This window comes from Corvus brachyrhynchos, unplaced genomic scaffold (assembly GCF_000691975.1).
Source record: "Corvus brachyrhynchos isolate BGI_N302 unplaced genomic scaffold, ASM69197v1 scaffold249, whole genome shotgun sequence".
In the NCBI taxonomy this organism is placed as follows: domain Eukaryota; kingdom Metazoa; phylum Chordata; class Aves; order Passeriformes; family Corvidae; genus Corvus; species Corvus brachyrhynchos.
In genome coordinates this window covers 2,285,582-2,307,980 of record NW_008240226.1, presented here as the reverse complement: position 1 = coordinate 2,307,980, position 22,399 = coordinate 2,285,582, and the positions used below count along the sequence as shown (strand labels likewise).

General features: G+C 39.8%; 1 long non-coding RNA gene across 2 annotated transcripts in view; it reads left to right on the top strand.

The window, feature by feature from the left end:
* LOC108449327 overlaps positions 1-22,399 on the top strand; it is a 109,845-nt gene that overhangs the window by 65,944 nt on the left and 21,502 nt on the right. Inside the window, exons 4-5 of one of the 2 annotated variants that reach the window (XR_001865488.1) lie at positions 6,686-6,754; positions 7,351-7,616. This is a non-coding gene — a long non-coding RNA (uncharacterized LOC108449327). Of the gene's footprint in view, positions 1-6,685; positions 6,755-7,350; positions 7,617-20,480; positions 20,630-22,399 lie in introns of those variants that run through there. The other variant, XR_001865487.1, reaches the window with a different exon arrangement.

Below are 22,399 nucleotides of genomic sequence, written 5' to 3'. Positions count from 1 at the left end.
AAACATAAAAAGCCCTACAATTAGGAGAGCCAAATTTTGTTTGAAAAATTCTCCCATTTCCCTCTACCACTTCTAAAACTGGCTGAAGAAATCTGGTATTTTTATAGCTGGCCAAAATTTGGTAGGAAAGCTTCACTCAATTCACTTGAATATTTTTAACTTTACAGCCGTTGGAAGAGTTTGCAGGACTTCTCTACTTCTAATGAATCAGTGCAGTTGGCATAATAGTCAGTGTGTTCCACTGAAGTGGAATAAAAATGGGTGTGACAGAAAGGGTCTTGGAAAGCCACTGAGACATGTACAATGTGACTGTTCAAAAACAGATAAGCGAGAAGAGCAGGGACCTAAACCAGTCCATAGGCTACATGCTTCAGCTAGGTCTGCTATCTTTGCATACTTGTCTCTTGACTGGGCCCAGGTATGGCTTATCCTACGTCTTTATTTCTAAATAAAGGAGTATCTAAATCAAACAAGTCCTCTGTCTCCTGTTGCCCTCAATACCTGAGCATCCACCCACTGCACATGAGAAGCCTTTCAAGAACCACTCTGTGTACTGACATCACTTGGGTTGGTAATAAAGAGAAAATACTCTTTGTGCAGGTGGCACAGTGTCACATACAGTGTAAAGGCAGCTGTGGCTTATTACATTAGGTGGCTTTTTCTCAAAGGTCTTGAGAACAAACTGTGGGTCTTATTTGTCAGGAGAGCTCCAGATGTTAGCAAGGCAGACCCATAATTTTTTATGGGCTTGGCGTGTTGTTTCTGCTTTCACTGATTAACGAGATAGTGCCCCTTATAGCAGGTCAAAAATTGGATTCTGTAAAAGAGGACATTAGAGGTTTACAGCTTTTTTGGGAAAAGAAAGAAAAATCAAAAGCAAGCAAGTGCATGACACAGGGGGCATTGACCAGCTCTTTTGGAACTTTGGCATTATTGCACCAAGGAACAAACAATCATTTCTTGAAGAGTACTGATATTCTGATCTACAAGGCAGACGCATGCAGGGTGTTTTCATCCTTGAGAGTTTATTCTCACTGAATCTTGCATGTAAACCTAGTAAAGGTCCCACTCTCTGTAATGTCCTTGGGAAATAGTAATGAGTATTTTGGACCAAACCACTACACATGAAGAGTTTCTCAGGAGCGGGCTGACTTTAGGCGCCCCTCCATCACTTCTGAGAAAGGACCACTTCAGTGCATTGGTAGTAGCATAACAAGATTAAGAACCTCTTGAAACCAGCTACATTACACAGTACATCACAGCTACTGACAAGGCACATTACCTAGGTGATATCCATCTGATCTTTCACTGCAGTGATGGCACTTTGGTGAGCTGTTAAGGTAGGAATTGCTCTTTTCATCTGCCATAGTCCAGCAGTTCTGCAGAAATATTTGGTCTTAACTAAATGATATGATGGTCAAATATGCTTTATTTTTAATCACTGTTTGGATGATTTATTTTGTGTACATTCCATCTAATGGGCAAGTACTTCCAAGAGTAAACATATTAAGCAGCTCTTGAAAAACCTATACGAAACAAGATTTTAAATCTGCTTGCAGTGCATTAATCAAGTGGCAGAGTAAGCAAATATTGATATGTAATTTAATCTTACAAACTGTCCACAAATAAAGACATATAGATCCAGACAGAGGGTTTCCATATCTGTCCCTGGGTCCATAAACAAGCGTAAGCCCCACTGTGTTGTAAGGCAGGGAACATGAGTTTAGGAATGTGCTGCTTAATCATCTGAACTAGAGAGCGCAAAAATATATCAATAATAGCTTTTAATTAAAAGTGGCATCACTGGGATGGAGCAAAGCAGACACTAATGCCAAAAGCAGCCTCTTGATCAGCACAATGTATTTGTGCATGATGGCTGAACACATTTTTAGACAGGTTGATAAGATTTGGAGTGGGCTTTAGGGCATGACTGTAAACAGCAGGGTGTTGCCAATCTGCACACAGAGCTCAGCAGTGTTAGAAAAATTAACTGCAATAAGTAACTGCAAGGAATGTGCTGTACTGCAGGGCAGAGAAACATCAACCTCTACTGAGGCATGGATAAAAAGCTTGAAGGTGTCCTACTCCTGCCTAAAGGGAGCCATTGCTTTAATGATACACCCAGGCTCCAAGTGACCCTGGAATAGACCTGTCCCTTCCACATCCGAGCTCCCACAGCTCTGCCATGCCAAACGCTGCACAGGTACAACTCCCTCCACATGGTTTGTGTGAAACCCTGTTTAAAAGTGCAGCTCCTGACAACAGACATCTCTGCAGCAGAGAGTCCCCTGCAATGTCTATAGAGACCACACTGGAGCAGATGCCCACACTGCTGATCCATGCTGGAGCAGGGGAGTATTCCCTGACAAGGAAAAGCCCATGCTGGAACAGATTTATCCTGAGGGAGTGCTGTCCATGGAGGACCCACACCAGAGCAGAGGAACTGTGTGAGAAGGAAGAATCAAAAAGGAGCTACCAGGGGCTGATGACAACTGCCCATTGTCCATCCCCCTGTGCTGTTGGGTAGGGGACGGTACAAGAGTGGTATCAGAGGAGTGAAACTGAGCCTAAAAGAAGCCCTGATTTGTGGAGAATCCTAATTTTTGGTTTGCTTAAACTCATGCCTTGAACTGGAACACATAGAACAGGCATGCTCTTCTGCCTGGGCAGTGCATTTGTCTGATGCTCACATAGGCAAACCACTCCTACGTACAATTCACAAGCCTCTGAACTCCTGCCTTTTCTGGATCTCAATCAATAAATGGCACACAGAGACTTCTGATGTTTACTTAAAATAATTTGATTTAAATACCCATTAAACTATTGCAAAGGTCAAGACCAAGGTTTGTAAATCTAGGCACAGAGAGTGCATGTGCAGAACACAAAGAGGAAATTGAGCTACAAGGAATAAATTCACAATGCAGTAATGAGAGTTTAAAAGTTGATATGAGTATGATTGATGAGCTTTATCACAGAAAAATTGCAGAAGCTCTCTGGTTTCTTCTAGAAAAGTATTATGGGTATCAAAACCTCAGAATTTATTATTCTGATAAGTACCACATGTGAATTACTTCAAGCATCTTTTAGCATAGTGACAAGAGCGTTCCTATCAGGACAACATGCCTTTCAAAGACTCAAAAAGCATTTAGTTTCCTTCATTAGAAGTAAACTGTATATACACAAATATAAAATATTGAAATAGCAGTACTGGGTATGAGTTCAAATAAAACACACTCTTCCTTTTCATAGGCCACATACAGATGAGGAAAATATCTTTTGCTTAAACTGTTTTTGATATTTCTATATTATAAAGTCCCAAATCTAATAATGTTTTTTTCATAGAATCACTAGTTTCTGCAGGAAACAGTATATGTGTTTGTCTTGCCAGACAATGCATTTTCTGTCAAGTGTATCCACCAGGCCATATGAGAATTGTCTCTGTAATCCATGCCAAGCAATGTTTTTCTCTACCAGAAGAATGCTTTTCTCTACCAGACTCCACAGCAAACGAAAAGCTTCCTGTGTCTAACTTCTGAGCTGTTGCATTCACACATTGCTGTGATTTTTGCTGGCACATGCTCTATCTGTCCCATGGAGCTGCTCACCAGTGCTGCTTTGGCAATTCTGTGCAGGTGCAAGGCCAAGAAGTCACCTTCCACATACAAAGATTTAAATAATTTCAGGAACTGTTGGTTCCTGAGTGACTGGAAAGGGGCACAAGAAGGCAAAGCTGGCTGCATAGACCCTTGAATAAATTAGAAGAGCCTTAGGGCACCTAGAGGCAGTTCAAGAAGAAGGAGCTACCCACACTTTGTCCCTTGCACTGATGCCCTGTAAAATTTAGAGCCTAGAATGCAGTACTCTTTGGAAAGAGAAGTCTTAAAATGTCACAGCTCACAACACGAGACACACATTTAAAACTGTTCCCTAATTGCACCGTGTCTGTCTGCTGCCTCCCTTCCTTACACTTCCCAGTGAAGCAGTGATTTCCTGTGAAGAAGTGTGCACCAGGCGTGCTTCATGAGAGGCTGGGCTCTGCCTCGTGCTCATGGACTCAGGGGATCAAAGCAGGTACACAGTGGCCTGCAAGTGACACCTTGCGATGCCGCGCTCTGCCCAAAGCTGTGCATGTCACTAGACGCTGTACAGAGCATGTGTTTGCTGCAATGCAGCATGAACCAAGGTCCCGTGCTTAAAAATGGGAGTTGTAAAAGATTGTAAACATAGGCTCTACAAACTGTGAGCCACAGATGAAGGCTTCCTAAAGTCCTTCAAAAAAAATGCAGTGCCTTGTTCCAAAGATAGAAGAAGATACAGCTCTGGCAGAAACAAGGAGAACAACAGGGAAATCAGGTTTCTGAGAATGTCAAAGCATCTTTCCCATCAGTTCTGAATTTACGTATTTTTACAGTGTTACAATTCACAGAGAATAGCTGAATTTCCTGATTCTCCTTCATGGTGTAAGGCATTTTTGTAAGGATTTCTGATCACAGTTTGCCCCATCAGTTTCATTTAAGGTTAATAGGGTATGTAGTGTGGGAGCTGTACCTATCCAATCTACCATGATTCTTTAGGCTGTGAGATAAACGCACTGAATTATTGCCCATTGAAAGGGATCACCATGCAGCGACAGAGGGAATGGCAAGGCAGCAGAAATCAGGAAGGATTTAAAGTAGGTAGATCTGAAGGGTGAAAGGTTGCACCTGGCTTCTGGTATTTCCAGACTACTGTTTTAAAATGTGTGTGGCTTGTTCATAATTAGAAGTTTGAGATGTCAGTTTTGATTTTTGCTTGTTTTGATGATTGCCAACTATACCAAACATGTTTTTCAGATGGAAAACAAAAAAGAATGATCATTAGTGGCTCATGCGCTGGCACTGGATGTCATTAAATAATTAGCATTTTCCAGTCTGCAGAGCTGCAGCATTGATTTCTCTGTCATTCTAGGTACAGTAAGAAAATCTCAGTGATTTATGGATTGTATCATAGGTAATGAGTTTACAGCAAAGCATTTTCTAGATTCACTCCACTGATAACGTGTACCTTAGATGATACAACTGCATCAGTTCATTAACTGGCAGTACCTTCCAAACACACCAAGTCTTCTTTCACAGGTTGTTATGGTCTTTTGTGACAAAGAGTTATAAGCCCAAATGAAATAAAATTTGAGGTCCATTTTTGTCCCAGATCCGAATTAACGTTCTTGTTTTTTTAAAGAAATATCTTAATGAATTTTCTAGTTTTGTTCTCTGATATTACTCCATTCAAGGATGATAATTTAGGCCCCTATTCTTCATGTATTTCACTCTAAAGTGGGTTTAACCTGATTCCTAATGAACTTTGTTATTTTTACCATATTAGGAAATGAAATGGCAATTTCTAAAAGAAACTGATAGGTTTTAGTTCCTATAAGCTACAGATGTTAATTGGGATCCAGGCTATGTTAGGTTTTTTGGTAGGCTTTTTTTTATCTCAGCATCTAGGACTTAAAGGTAAGGTTGTTAACTTCCTTTAATTAGAAAATTGGCTTTACATTCTCTGACATTTACTTCAAATTTTTCCACACAACTCAGTGGAAATTAATTTGGAAACAATACAAAGTAAGGTGTCCCTCTCTGGTTGCATCTGCTTGTGATTGTTCTGTTTTTAAAGAAGGAAATATTAACTGCCTGTCTCTGTAGATGCCCCTCTTATTTTGACGTGACTCTCTGATCTGCCCTTGCCTTCCCAGTGCCCCTACTCCACAGCTGTGTGGTCACCTCACCATGCAGTTTCTCAGGAGGGCAACACTCCCTGTCCTGTGCAGGGAACCCCACAGCAGCACTCACCAGCTGACAAACAGCACAAGCATTAATTGCTGTCTGCATCCCTTTGTGTGCCAAATCTAGGTGCTTTCTGTCTCTGAAGAAAATTGCATACAAAGTCAATAAGCTCAGGGAAAATGGCTGTAAAAATACAATTCTTTAAGTGGAAGGAAAGTAAATTGCCTATACTGCTCAGGTAGTTTTGGATTTGTTGCCTGTTTCCATATGAGAGATTTCCTTCCCAATAACTTAAGTCTCAGAAATTATTGTTAGTCAGTGTAGGCTTAAAAGTCTGATGCATTAATCTTTATATATGTTCCTTTCTATTGCCTCTTGCTTTATTTATGGAAATCATTTTGCTGGAGTAATACCATAAGCTATACAACTTGTTTTCATGAGGAACTGAAGTTGTAAAAAATAACTCAAAATAAAACTAGACATGAAATATCATTTGAAAAGCACCACATAACAATTACAAAAATTTATTACTTGCAGTAAATATTGCTCCAGTTTCTATGTAGGTGAGGCTTTTTAATACTGCTACAAGCCACTATTTATACCTCTTCTTTATCATCCAGGAGTTTAAAACCTCTCAAGTGCCTCCTCCTTACTTTGAGGATTCGCAGGCCACCTTGTATCTTTTAGCACATTGCCCATCTAAACAATAGATTTACAACTCTGAAAATAAACTCAGACTACACGCAAGAGCTTTACCTACAACACAGATAGTGGCGCTGGTTTTGGATACAAAAGAAAAACTCAGTTTGTTGCAAAAGTAAAGTAACTAAATCTCACCTGAATAGCAGTAAAATATAATATGAAAGGACATTATTTACCTCTGGTATCTCATCAGTGGTTCTCAAACTGGTTTGATTTTTTAGACTCTCGGTGTGCTCCAAGCTCATATACCAGCAAGCCAGACACTCAGCTTGGAAGAAACTACCAGAGGAGTAAGTACTGTAGATGTCACAGTGTTTGCAGCACCTGGTCCATGAACTAAAGGAGAATAATGAAATAAGATAATTGAACGTGTGCAAATAAACTGAGCTTGATTTGCATCTGTAGCTCTGAAGCTGGGTATGCAAATATCAATCTTTATGCACTAATGTTGCACCTGCAGGTATAATCAGAAACACTGTTCCTGGTATGAAATACTTTGCCTATATATGAATGTAAAATTTTAATTAAAAAAAAATTACAACAAAACAAACCCACCTGTAAAACCTGTGAAGATCTTGATGCTCAGGTACTGAGGAGATGGGGAGGGAGTTAAGAAATTGTGATTTAGTTGGCATCTGAAAGCCTCCATCTAAACTTTTCTCATTATCTGTCATCCTGGGAAGTATCTCCAAGCCTGTTATTCTGTTCCCACCCATGTTGCTGCAATCACCAAAGGTAACTATTGCTGTAACCCTGTGGGCACCATGTGTGTCTCCCAGTGGTGCTGCATGAACAGGGTGTATGATGTCAAAAATGTATCAGGGTATTCTTCAGAAATTTCAGGATTTAAATATTCTCATAGTAAGAGAATAATTTGATCTGTTAGATTCACAGATGTTGAAGGATTTGTACACCTGCTGGATTTACGCCTACTGACATCCTCATCATCCATCTTTCATGCTCACAGTAAGGACTATATGTGAACTCTGTGGTGTAAACAATGCTCCCTCATCCCTGCCAGCCACACTAAAATGGCAGATGCTATTCCCAGAATCTCTGCACTAGACTTCCAATTAAAATACTGTTTGCACCAGTGAAACTCTGCAAAACTGGTATTTTCTGATTTTGTTTTGAAATTAATGCAAAAAAGTACAGAATAAATAAGGTATATAAATTGCTGTAAAAGTGACTCAAATCTGATCCATTCCCAGCATTTATGAACAGGATTACAAACAGCTTCATTTTTTATTTTTCACAAACAAGTTTAAGCTTTGTTGTGATTGATCAGAGCTGTGTTTCGCTGACCCAAATCCCTGTCTAAACATGCTTCTCTCTAGTGGTAGATAGCAATATCAACATTCAAATTAATTAGTTTACAAAACACCATGTAAAAAGCTCAGAATACTTCTAGACCTATTTTCAAATGGGTTTATAATTTCAATGCTGGTAAAATAATTATGCTTTTTACTCTTCAGTAACCCTGCTGAATATTTTCGTAGAATCAGAGGATATCCTGGGTTGGCAAGGACTCACAAGGATCACCAAAGTCCAGCCCCTGGTCCTGTACAGGACACCAAAAAAATCATACCATGTGCCTGAGAGCATTGTCCACACACTTCTTGAACTCTCTCAGGCTTGGGACTATGACCACATCCCTGGGGAGCCTGTTCCAGTTCCTGTGGTTAGTTTAGTCTTCAGGTAAAAATCTTTAACCTTTAAGCCTATTAGCCTAAGTTAATGCCATGAAATTGTAACTAAATACCCGACAGGTCCCCCAGAAAGATGTGGAAGGTCCATATTTGCAGTATTTTAAGAACGGGTGAAACAATGATGGACAACACACTGCCTTTGCAGGAGTTGAACTGAACTTGGTATTGCTCCCTTAGCTTGCAGACTGATAGTGGTCTGTGATTATTAAAGGCTGTTTATAAAATAATCAGAATAATAAAAAGACACAACAAATGGAATATTCCTACTTCCACAAGCACCAAATACTTTAAATGAAGGAAGATGCAAGTAAGAAATGCGTGCTCCCAGGCCAGTTATCTTTCTAAATGAGCTTTAGAAAATCTCTAGATGAAAGTGTGACAAGTCTGAAGTTAAAACAGCAGTTCCTATACTCCCACATGAGAACTATGAGCCTTAAGCACACCAGTCCAGGTATGAAGAAACATCTTTCAAAGATTAATCCTGAAGTATACACAGGACCTGTAGGGTTGGAGTTTGCATTTTATTTAAGCCATAAAAGGAAAGAGCACTAAGTATTTCTCAATGCATGTGGCTGCTCACAGATCTTCACCTTGCCAGTGGCACCTGACAGACTCAACAGAGAGAGCACTTGGGCTGGACAAATGAATGTCTCCTAGTGCAACACACTTAAATGTAAAACTGCCAACAAGGAACACAATCCTGCAGCTGGGTTAAATCCTCTCCTGTATCTTGTTCACTATAAACCACGACACAGTCTCTCTCCAGACCCATCACATCTGCACCCTTTCTCTGTGCCCAGTATTCAGCAGACTCTGTCTACAATGTTGAAGAAAACCTGTTTCCTCCAAGTGCTTGGTGCCCTGGCCCAGGAATCCAATATACAACAGCTTGCAAACTACCTGGCAGTCACTGAGTGCATGCATGTCTTCATATGGATTCTGAACAGGCAGCATTTTAACACGATCCCATAAAAATACAAGTAGAAGATTTGATGTTTAAAATTCTCTACTGAATATTGCTTTGTTCATTTTTCAGTGTTGCCTGCTATCAAAATTGCTACAATTTTGGTTTGGTTTGTACAGCTTCTAGCGGGATAGGGCTCTGTTGCATCATGAGGATCAATGCCTACGTGTCCTACTCATGTAAATGCTAATTAATAACTTGAAGAGTTTGTGCTCTTTGCATCTTTGCAGTGCATTTGGGCTGTACAAACATTTTTACTAATGCTGGCAGCTGGCAAAATACTGGTAAATAATGAATAATACAACTTAGTTAATAACAGAAAACCAAACACATTGATTTTATTATAAATCAGCTGTTGGTACTTGCAGAGAGCAATATCTTTTTCCATATTGCTAATTACTTCAAAACATCAAAAGCTTTTGAGCACTCTAAATTTCATAGCTTAATTACTCAAATGGAGAGAGATTTGCATTTCAGGTAGACAGAGCCATCAGAATTAGACTGCTATTATCACTTTATTTTGACACCTAATTACAAATAAGTACTTTAGGTCAGATTCTTGATTGCATCCAAGATCTGCTGACACAGCAGAAGGGCAGTAAAATAAGGAAGAAGTCAGCTTAAAGTCATCTTTAAGAGCTCCCACATCTCGGCATAATTTAAAGTTTTAGCTATGCCTGCAATAGCCTTCAGAAAACAATTATTCTAAGCAAAGACTTTGGCATTTCAGCACTTAAGCCACTCCATCTTCTCACCATGCACTTCTCTGAATTAGGGCTTTTTACTTGGTTTGTGTGGCAACCTGAAACTTCTGGTGGTGAGGGGGCTACGGGGGCAAGCACTGTGAGAAGATGCCAGAAGGTCCTGAGAGTCCGGCAGAGCCAATGCCAGTGGATTCCAAGATGGACCTGCCACAGGCCAAGGCCAAGTCTATCAGCAATGGTGGTGGTGCCTCTGGGATAATGTATTTAGGAAGAAAAAAAAAAGAAGTTATTGCATGTTGCAGCCAGAGAAGAGAGGAGTGAGAATATGTGATAGGAACCATAGAGACATCAAGGTCGGTGCAGAAGGAGAGGGAAGAGGTGCTCCAGGTGCTGGAACTGAGATTCTCCTGCAGCCTGGAGGACTCCACACCAGAGCAGGTGGCTGCCTGGAGGAGGCAGTGACCATGTGGGAAGCCCACACTGGAGCAGATAGGACCCAGGGGGACCCATGGAGAGAGGAGCCCACGCTGTAGCAGGTTTGCTAGCAGGACTTGTGACCCCAAGGGGGACACACACTGGGGCAGCCTGTGCCTGAAAAATTGCACCCCATGGAAAGGGACCCACACTGGAGCAGTTCATGAACTGTAGCTCATGGAAAGGACTCACATTAGAGAAGTCCATGGAGAACTGTCTCCTGTGAGAGGGACCCCATACTGGAGCAGGGGAAGGACTCCTCTCCCTTAGGAGGGAGCAGAAACAATGTGATGAGCTGACCATAACCCCCATTCCCCATCTCCTTGCACCACTAGGGGAGAAGAGGTAGAGAACTGGGACTAAAGGTAGGCCTGGGATGGAGGGAGGAAAGACAGAAGATGTTTTTAAGATTTGGGTTTACTTCTCATTATTCTACTCTGATTTGATTGACAATAAATTCATTTAATTTTCCCCAAGCTGAGTTTATTTTGCCCATGCTGGTAACTGGTAAGTGATCTCTCTCTCTGTCCTTAGCTCAACCCAAGGTCAGCCCACCACAGGCTTGTCCCAGTCCCAGGCTTGTGCCACTACCCAACCACCCTGCCCAGTGCATGTACAAGATGTGCTAAGAAGGAAGCAGATATGGGGCAAGAAATGTTTTTTCTGGGGCAGTTATATCAGGTAAGCACAGTACAACAGTGTTAAAGCATATATCCCACCTTATGGTTTTTGTTTTTAACATGGGGAGTCGGTATAATGTCCTATGCAGCCAAATTGCCTTTAAAATCGAGCCCACCCATTGTGTTTAGAGGCGCTGCCTTTTAAGGATTAGCTACAATTTCATTTGCATGCTGAAAATTTACAGCCACATCCACAGCATGCAAAGTTGCTTCATCTCTCTCTTTAGATGGCAATAACTAGAGCCAGTGGTTAAGCAATGGAAGTTCATTCAAAAGTAACATCTGTTTGTACTTCAGATTTCAAATCACATTGTTGCTTTTGCTTTTCATCAACACTTTAGCTAAGACGAGCAGTGGCATTTTGCATAATATTCAAGAATTTGCTTATGCAAAACACAGAATAATTACTTTTAAGATTTTGAAGAAAAATCGCATAAGAGCTTGCATTTTCTACATTCTCATCTAGATATAAAATGTATAAATCTGATTTCTTCCACTCCTTGTCTCTGTCTGAGCTTTTGTTAGATGACATGTGCTGCTTTGCACATGAAAAGCATTATTTTTGCAAAACTAGCCTCCTTCAGTTCTTTTGCTCTGTGGTACACTGGTTTCATTGACTTCTACATGATGCCGTTGATCAAATGATCCGTGCTCGTGTGATAATTAGATACTACAGACTGCTGACTGAAAGACAACTTTTGAGATTGTTACTGGATAACTCACTCACCAGTCCTTATGGCCCAGACAACATAGACTGATATAATGGCAGAGAGTTTAAAACAGTTGTGAAAATTATATCAGCTGGAGGTCAGGATAGCAATTTCTCATATTCACCGAAATACTCAGATTAGAGCAGTGGAGATGCTCAAAGTACAATGCAGGTGAAGGTGGTTCAGAGGAAATTTATACCTGTAACCTGCCATGGTGACCTGCATGATCCCCCATGCATCTTTGTTCATGTCCTTTGAAGTCCTTCTTAAGGGAAATGCTAACACAAGGAAGGACAAATCTATAAAGGGAGAAAATAAAATTTAAATTATAACAATTTTTAAAAGTTCTTCAGGCTTCAACCAAGATTTCCAAAGGTGACCAGTGAATTTATGTTTCTCATCAGCAACACAGGAAAAGGCCCTGATCTTCAGAAAAGTGCTGAACCATCTAGAATATTTAATATACTACTGAACAGCCTTGGAGAGCTTGGCCACTCTTCGCACAAAGAAAAACTTGAAATATCGATTTCATTTGAGTGATGCACTCTTCTTTTCTAGTTGAGATTTTTTGCTTGTTTGTTTGTTTCATGAAACATCGACAGGCTGCGGCATAGGTGGGTGGTGTGGAGCTTTCTTTGCTCATGTGGGGACATTCCAGCTGCCTGTAGGACTGTGGCATGGTGCAGACTGGGACTCTGTGTTTTTTCTTATCGTTAGGTCACTGTCCTTGTAGAAACCTGCAGTGTACTCTGGCTGAGTAGTGGAGGAGGGTGTCACGTCCCCATCCAGAGCTGAGGCTGTCAAAACCAGGGAAACAAGAACCAGCAGACACCTTACACCCTGAGCAGCCCCTGCCTCCCTGTGCAGGACTCTCCTAGCATCGGGTCAAGGATGTCCATCCCACATCTCCCTGACAGCCAGGTGACATCTGCCCTGGGCCAGTTATGTTCCCAGTTCCCTGTGGCACAGCCATGACATGACCAGAGCTAGTGCCAGAAGCTGGTAGCTGCCCTCTCTAACGTGGCTGTGCCATCATAAGGGCTGTCGGTGCTGCATCGGTGTGACACAGCTGTTTGTCTTTTACCACTTGAGTGAGAAGAAGCAAAAATAAAAATTTAAGAAAACAATAAAAAAGACATTTTAAAAAGGGAAGAATTACACCCAATAATGGCAATGCTGAGCCTGCAGGTTAAATGGCCAGAGCAGCAATTTAAAGAGCAGCAGCTCAGCAATGGCTAAAAGGGAATTAAAAACAATAGGTCCTACTCACTGCCCAATATTAATGATTTCCGTGGTAATTTCTGTTGAGATTTGTGGACTTGAAGGCTTAATTCAGGGAGAAAAATGCGTTTTGAGTAGACTGAAGGTAATATTTCACATCTTTGGAGCTTGAGACATGTCCAGTGCCAAACTCTGCATCCACAAGTGGCTGAGAATGCTGAGGAGGTTTGGGCATTGACTGCTGGACTCACATCTGTTTTTCTTGGAATTGAACAAAAAGATTTGAATGACCAGGAATGACTTTGTGCTACAGACTTCTCTTTGTCACTAAAACAAAATAGATAAACTAGTTTTCTTCTGCTTGACTCACTGTAAACTATCACACCCTTCTGAATTGACAGGACAAGGGGCAATGGGCACAAACTGAAGCACAGGATGTTTGAATCTTTCCAAGGATGGAGCATCTACCCCATTTCAGAGGTCCACTCTGAGCAGCAGGAAACTCTTGCTTTCAGGATGACCTGACAGGTTACCCAGGGAGGCTGTGGAAATTCCACTTTTGGAGATATTCAAAGTCTGCATAGAAATGGCCCTGTAAAACGTGTATATTTTGCTCTGCTCTGCAGAACCATGCTTAAGAGTGATCTACAGAGTGCAGATATTCTCTTCCCTATTTTTTTTTTCTTATATTGGGGTGTGGCTTTGAGCTAGTAGGGATTTTGTAGTTTTCTTTACAAGATTGCATCATCAAGAACTGGCTAATGAGAACTCAAGAAGTGTGGAAAACATCTCTTCCCTCAGAGAATTATGCAAGGTTTGTGAAATTGTCCTTTCATTTGGAAAATCTTGGGTCAAACCCTGCTCTGCTCAGAAGAATTTGGTGCAAAAACTGGCTAGATAGACTGCTGAGCCTCTTTTTCTCATTCTATATGAAAAAAAGAAGTATATTTAGTAAAAAAAAAAAAAAACCCTAAAAATCAAAATTACATTCATACTCACTGCAATTAAAAACGAAACCCCAAGCAGTCTTTATGTTGTTGAGTGATGTCAGGGAAGCAAACAAAACCCAGAGAAGGGTCTTTGGGCATAAAAAGAATTTCAAATACTTTTGTTATCATGTCCCCTTCTGTTCTCACTGTCCCACGTTGCCTTTTCAGAGGAAGAGCTCAGCGCAGAAACTGGCGCTTAATTAGGTTTAATTTTTGCTTTGCTCTTTCAGGTCACCTTTAAAAGCTGAGAGCCATGGCTTTTCACCAGGTATGCCAGAAGGTGCTGGAAGCAGTGCTCTGTGCAGACTGTTGCAGATCCTTCCTCACAGTCAGGGATTGCACAGCTCTGTCTCCACTCCCACATCCCCGGGGATCCCTCAAGGACGGGCAGTCTATTTTTCTCTTTATAGTGTCCATATCCATCCTAATTAGTTTGAACCAGGCTATAAGGATTAACGAGATCCCTTCAGTAAGAGGCTTTGCAGAAAGGGTGACCTCCCACCCTCCCAAGTTGTATGTGTGTGAGCTCAGTTGCTCATTTGGAGCACAGGTATTTGGAGCACTGTACGTGGTAGACCTGCATTCAGAAATAGCACAGGAGACTACTATAGTATTTTCCCTTTAATCTCTAGAAACCAGACACTGAATTTTTCCCTTACAAAATTTTATGTCAGTATAAATGCCACCAAAGTTGACCAAAAAAATTCCAATATTTATAGGCCTGACAGGAGATAACAGGTCCCCGAATGTACCCTCTCTGGACTTCAAGGTTTTGATGTGCTGCTTCTAATTCTCAAATTATCTGGCCTCCTCATTTCCCTGTCTAGGTTACCATATTTCACATGGTGCTATTAATCATATAAACACTATTGACTTTTTCCTGTTGTAATCGTTGATTTCAGCCTATGTCCTGGAACTTTTGATTGCTTTTATAAAATTGCTATGTTGCTATGACAGAAACTAGATTTTTTTTTTTAATAGGATAACAAAACATGAATGCAGAGAACTTGGAAGCTGTAGGTCTACAAAGATTTCCAGTGACAACACTTTGGGAAAATTGATAAAGCCACAAGTGATGCAGTGTTGTTGGAACCTGATAAGGATTAAATGTGAAGACAAAAAAAAAAAGCACAAAGTGGGTTTGTTAAACAGAACATAGGCACAGTTCACAAAAAAGGTGAGGTTAGAGAGGCCATCAAAACCAGGGCCCTGAATTGAGTTCAGACTTCTGCATCCCACCATGATTTCCCCTTAGTGCTAAGTCAATGGGATTTTACCTTGGCTGTTTTAGAAGTTTCCCATAACAAAACTGCTGAGTTCTCACTATGCAGCTGATATCCTGGCTATTCTGCAGAATAAATCTCCTCAGGACAGATTTTGCTTTCCCTTACCAGTCAGGATAATTCCAGTCTTCAGCAAAATGAGCCTGGATTGACACCAGTGCTAATCAGAACACAACTATCCTGCCTGAAGGGAGCAGCCTTCAGGAAAAGTTCTTATGTTTGTAACCATTTCTATTTTGGATTGCCATTCTGTTTTACCAATTATTAAAAGAAACAAAAATTATTAGTCCTTTTATTGTTTTTGAAGCTTCTACTCCTAATTCTGCCGCCATTATTAAACAAGTCGTCCTTCTTCTCTTTAGTAAAGGTACTCATGTTACAGGTGTATTCTTCCTGCCTACTTTTGATTAAATAATGCTCAAGTTGAAGCCTACTGAAGACAGAAAATCTCTCTCTGACAAAGTATATAAAAGTTTAATTACTACAAAATACTGCACATACTGTGCAAGTTTCCGCTGTATTTCCCAGTGCTCTTCTTTCACCCCCACCACAGTGGGCTGTAACCACATTTGTCTCTAATACCAGACATAATTGTATGTTAGTTTATCTACATTTTAGCTGTCCTCTCCCAAATCTCATCTAATCTTTTAATTTCAGTTCTGTGATAAGAAGCCCTAAACTGCACACATTTGTGATTGCATTCTTACCAAGACTGCCAGAAAGTTGTTACTTGGAAAGAAGCAAGAGTTATTTATTTCAGTCACTCATTCTTATCCTTAGCAGGTCAGGCTAAGCTGCACTAGGGACATTTACTTCTGTAGAAGGCTTAGCTAAATGTGGAAACTCATATACCATATTACATCTGTATCACAGATATTAGTCCCCAGTACACTAAGGATGACAGAGCTAGAGAATGTTATTTCTTTATAAGACAACTCATTCTTTTTTTTATATATATCTTTGTGTTATTTTTGCAATATTGCTGTAGAGTCTTTTAACCGTTTCACTCACCATACCTCCCACTAAATTCACCCCACTGCCATCATCCACTAGCATTTCTTCCAAACTGACACAGGTGAAGGAATGAGTAACACAGATTACTCAGCTTTTAAATACTAATTCTCTTAAACCAATCTAAACCAGCCAGTCACCCCATGTCACTTCTAAAAGGTTACACCAATCTGATGCTGTACTCCATACTTGAAACCTCTCTCCTGGTTGCTGTCACACCATCATGCCAGCTTAAAAGTGATCAAGCTACATTTGTCCTATTTTACAGAGACAGCGTTGAGAAACACACTTTTTTGCTTATTCAAAAATATCATCCATTTCAGAAGAATCCAGAAAAAAAAAGCCTTCTTGAAATGATGCTTAAGCCACAGAATGCCATAGAAACCATGTCTGAAGGGTTAAAGGGATAGTATTAAGAAATATATGCTCTTGTTTTCTTATTATCCAGACAATATTAAACCACAAAACATATATGGCTGCTATACACTGGACAACAACAGCAGCAACAATCACAGCAAATGGTCATTTCTTTGAGAAAGTCATTGCAAACCCCTCCTTTGAGCTGTCTCTCACACTTGACCCAAACTGCCCCAGAGCTGTTGCAGCCAGCCTGGGGGTAGTCAGCAAAACCCCACTGAGGGCCCTGGCATAAGTGCAGAACAGCAGGAGAATTCTGCTACTTAAAAATATAGAGTTGTGTCCTGGCAGCCTCTTACATACTGTAAGAAACTTTTATACCTTATAGCTTTGGTGTTGCAACAAATTTGCAGGAGGTTTGCAGTTACCTCTGTCGTGGTATGATATCACTGCTTGTCCTCTTCGAGACAAGGTAACAATGAAAGACCTGTATGGAGGTCTTCAAAATTCTGGTGAAAATGGGAAATGCTGTCCCTGAGGAAAAGCCACCCTGGAGTTAATAACCCTGGGTTTCACTTTCAGAAAAAAAAAAAAAAAAAAGAAATCATAACTCTACCTTTCGTTCCCATTGCTTGATTTTATATTTCATTTTATTTTAAATGTGTGGTTATAATTTTTAGTTTAACTGTAAGCTGCCATATTACATATATACCTATTTGTGCTGCAATGTAATAGAGCTGTGGTGTGACACAGCTGATTGAAATCAAATACACCACAAATTTAAAATGTCTGCATTTACTGTGACAGTTCAGGTGTCTGAATTATGCAGAAGAAATAACAGAAATTATAAACTGCATTTTAAATGCCATGATAGTCTTAACCACAGAAAGTGTCTCATCCATAAATGAGTAAAACTCCACAACTTAAATGTGAATTCCATATGGTTTTATTTCTTAAAAATCTAGTACTGATTTCAGTGAAGTCAAATGTCTATTGGCTTTAATGTCTCTGATCAGAGACTTCCTTGAGTATTTCAAAATGTAAGAAATATAAACACAGGCTCTGCCAAGGCTGAAAACTGGGCTCAGTCCCCACACTTATTTTCTGCTGTATTAAGTGTCCACATAATTTTTTCCCTTAATATGAAAAAGGCTTCAAATATGTATCCAACAATTTTGAGATACATACATTTTGCAATGCAAACCATATTACTTCCTGTGTCAGACTTAATGCTAAATTAATATCAGGGAATAAAAGCCAACAAAAAAAACCCCAACAAAACAATCAAACAAAACCCAAACCAAACAAAACCCAAACAAACAATGACCAAAAAAAAAAAACCACCACCACCAAGAAAAAAAGAAAAAGCTGCAAAAATCAAAACTACAGGAAAGATTAGTAGCCCTGATACTTAGTATAACTTTGTGTTAAAAGATTTCTTGAGACGGTGCCGGACACATAAGACTTCTTAACCACCATAAATCTAACATTAATTTCAATCCATGGACCATCAAAGGGGAAAGACAAGATAACATCTCTGTAAACAACCACCCACTCCAAGTAATGTAAAATTCAGCAAACATTTATATTCCTGAAGCCATGGAGTTGTTCAAACTAATCCTGACCTTTCAAATTCCTGTGCAACCGTAGCAAAACCTAAGAAAACATGCACATGTCCTCTGATACCAGGCTTTGCTGCAAGTTCAAGGGTCTTCATAACCCAATTTGACTTTGTGCCTTGAACCTTTGTTTTCCTCCATGTAAGGCACCCCTAGATCTGACTCAGAAGACCTAGGAAAATCCCAATGCTCCAGTTTCTGCAGAGCTTATGCCTATCAGTGCTGATCATAAGTTCTTGAGCTGGGTTTGAGACCAGGGCCCTTACAAGTGAGAAATCACATGGGAGATCTTATTCTCACAGTTCAAGGAGATAAATGAAGTATCAAATTTAGAAACTATTGTGTATTTCCCATCTGAAAACCTACCTTTCCTTCGCCCATAAAACTACACAGTAACCAAAATAACATTCCAAACTCCAGTGAGAGAGACTCTCATCACAACAGAAGTCTTCTTTCTGTAACATGACCAGAAATCCACCTTAATAACACCAGGCATTTTCAGCAGAGTGACGCATTCAACTGAAAGAATTAAACAAGACTAGCAGCCAACCACAGTTCAAATTGTTCATGCAGGCTTGTTAGAAGTAGTGAAAAGTGAAGCCATGGGAAGAAGCATCTATTCTTTTTTAATTATGTGAAAACAAAAGATGTAAAACAACCTACTGCATTTCCAGATCTTTGGGGGTTTGAGTGGAAGGCCACCCACTCCTGCTCTAATTGCTCAAAAAGGAGTTTCCTCCTTATTCATTTGCATCTCTTTCTGTCCAATTTTTTCAGTGAGATGATTTAGCACCAGTGTCCACTGAATAAAAAAAGCCTGATTAATGTGCAGCAGCTGACATTATAGCATATACATTCACGTTAGTGATAGAAGAGCCTCATGTAATTGGATCAGAAATTGGATAAAATAATGAAAAATTTAACACAGCCTTTGTCTTTATACATTACAGTGGCATGGCTGTGAGGTCAGGAAAAGGGAGAAAACTAGGGGAGTTTTAAATGCTTTCTGGTAAAAATTTGTTTAAGGCATGCCCATGATTAAAACAAATGTGGTATCCCACTGCGACACAGAGGTACAAGAGAGGGAATAATAAATTGGTGGCATTGACAAGGTGTCATTTGTTATCTGCTTTAAAATGTCAGGTCATGTCATTGCACTGAAATATTTTCTCTCTTGATGTATGTCTTACAAAGCAAGTTCAATGTTTGGCACTTTTCGATTTCAATAAAAGAAAACAGCTTTTAATCTGGAAAGCATAGTAACCATCAGGAAAATAAGGTCAATTCAAGGCTCCTATTGGAACACTTTTTCACAAGCCTCTTGAAAAAGCCTACTCTAAGTGGCCTTGTTCATCATAGAGCCCTATTCTTACTCACAGAGCCCTGTCTGGCTTTCTGCCCTTTTTTTTCCTCTTTTTTAAAAAAAAAAAAGTATATTTCTGTGATTTCAGTACCAAAAAGTAAAAAAGAGAGAAATTTTAATTTCTTTAGAACTTGAGTCTTGTGATAAATTGATCAACTTTTTGATCACAGAAATTATTAAGGGAATGTTTCCCAGGCTGACATTAACTATGTGCTGGAAATACATGATGGGGAATTTAAATAAGTTATGGCATTATATTAATGACAAAATCCATTAAATAAACCAGACATCTTATAGGAGAAGAGAGCAGTTATTATGTTTGTATTTTTTGCATTAATGGAGAATAAACCTTTTTTTCCCATAAATCTATCAGAAACATGGAAAATGAAAAAGTGGGGGAATGGACTGATAATGATAGAACACAATGCAACTTCAAATTAAGTCACAAATTTAACTCACAGGATGCATTTGCTCAGGTGAAAGGTTATGGTAAAAAACCTGAAGATTTCTTCTATGAAGTGTTCACAAGCACAATTCCTAAAGAACCTGACCATTAGTTACTTGTTGAACCTACTCTCCAAGGAGTACTTTATGTTACTGTTCGGGAAGCATGCCTAAAATAAAATGAGAGGCAGTAGCAGCAAGTTAAAACCTAACTAATTTGATGTTTTTCTGGGTAGGTGTAGACCAAAGCACCCTGGATCCTGACTTGCCTAGTCCACAAAAAGGAGAGTAGGGGAGGTAAAGGAGAGAATGCAGCATTTGTTCTTAGGGGCAGATTTGGGGAAGTAGATGGCTCTGTTTTCCTGAGGCTATTGGAGTGTCAGGGCAGTACTAACTGAGAAAGCATCTAGAAAGCGCTATTGCATTTATGTGCAAGTCTGCTTTTGCAATGTTCTTCTTACCTCATTTTTTGTTTGCATTCCCCTCAGATTCAGAGCAGCATCCTTGCACAAAGCTTTGAACCTAATTTCATGGACTCAGCAGCAAAGTTTGCACTGGTAAAGAGAGCGCAAAACGGACAGACTATGAAGATCCCTGGCTTGGCAGGACAGGCATGGAACAAAGTGGAAAAACAAAGGTGAAAAGGTTTTTCTAGCTCATTCTCAAACCAGTTTTTACTAGATCCTGCTTCCCTAAGCTATTTTTTTTTTCTCCATCTCTGTGATACATTCAGCTCCTCAGTGCTCAGGTGAATCCTAAAACCAGTTTCTTCCAAATGATGTCATTTAATATCTCTGACCTACTTTATCTTCACCAGTTCTTTAGTATTTATCCAGAGGAAAATTTGGAAATACAACAAGTAGCACCACAGAAATTAAGATCCTAGCATTGTAACTAGGCTTTATTCTGCTTCCTCTGTACATCAGTAGCAGCACACAATGGCTCTAATTAAATCAGCAGCTATTCTCTTTTTTCCTGTCATCCTAGTATATATCAGATCCTGGTGCACTAAGCCTCTGTTTCTCCAGTTCAACCATATCTCAGCACCAGTAATATTCAAATAATCTCTCCTTATCACCTCTGGATATATCCCCCAGAATTTCAAGAGGTAAATATACTGGTGGAAGAGGTGAGGAGGAACAGGGTGAAATTGTACACCAAAAAAAACCCAAAACAACTATACCAGGTGTGTATTAAAAAATAATATCAAGCAATTTGGCCTCGTTTCTTGGGCACTAATTGCTTTCACTGTTAATGACTGGTTTGTACTGCATGATACTGTAAAGTCTAACTTCTGCTCAGCACCTCATGGAGCAAGTTCCCTGACATTTTTCACCTTTCTGTAGTCCAGATAGGAAGTTTTACATCACCTTGAGCTGAATGCCTTGCAGACACTAGAGAAAGCGAGCACCTTCAGTTATGAGGCAGTGTTTCACTCCAGCTATTACAGCACAATTGTTTAGACTAGTGGAGTAATAAATGGCCCAATTGTCCACAAGGGACCAGGGATTGTCAGGCAGGGAGGATTACTGCTGTTGTCTGTGGTTTATTAGCTAGCATTTTGATTCAATGCCTGATACAGTCCCATAATTAAATTTAATTTGTGTGCAAGCTTGTAAGAGAGAGACAGGGAAAATATTCATGCATTGTGCAGGTGATAGGGAGAGATATTTTCTCTGCATACAGACTGGTTCCAGTGAGAGATTCAGGAAGTTTCTAGGGTGGTAGCACATCAGAGAAACTTGAAACTGAAAAACACCCTGATCTCTAGGGTTAAGAATCTATTACAGTGCCTGAAAAAAAAAATTGAAAATATGTGCATAGTCACCTAGAACTAGCTACTGGGAAATACTAAACATACAGGTGCTTGGGAAATCTCCCTTCTCCAGAGCTTAGGCACCTGCCTTAAGGATGTCAGGGAAATGCCTTCATTCTCTTTAGGATTCCAATATGGTAATCCATTCCTAAAAGTATTAATATACTCTTTGAACAATTCTTCTCCTAGAGGAAAAGGAGTTGCTTCTATCTCTCAGTTATTATTGCAATAATCTAGAAATTGAAGGTACATAATTTTTGGCTTGGTTTTGTTTTGGGTTTTTTTCTTTATGCATCATCATATTTATGTAAGACCTCTGTCATTTAAGTGATGGGATGCTAACACTAAGTTTTACCACCAGATATATTTCATCAGTTTTATTCCACTTACTAGATTAAGTGCAAGTTTTGCCACAAGCAGTGTTAGCAAGATCTTAGCACTCCTAAACACAACGCACCAGGGAACATCTTTTACACTAAGTAAAGCAACATTAGGATGGTTTGTTTTATATTTCAGTCTGGGAATATTTGGCATTATTATTGAAACAGTGAATGCCACATCATTATGACCTGTTCTCATTTTAGCAGCAGG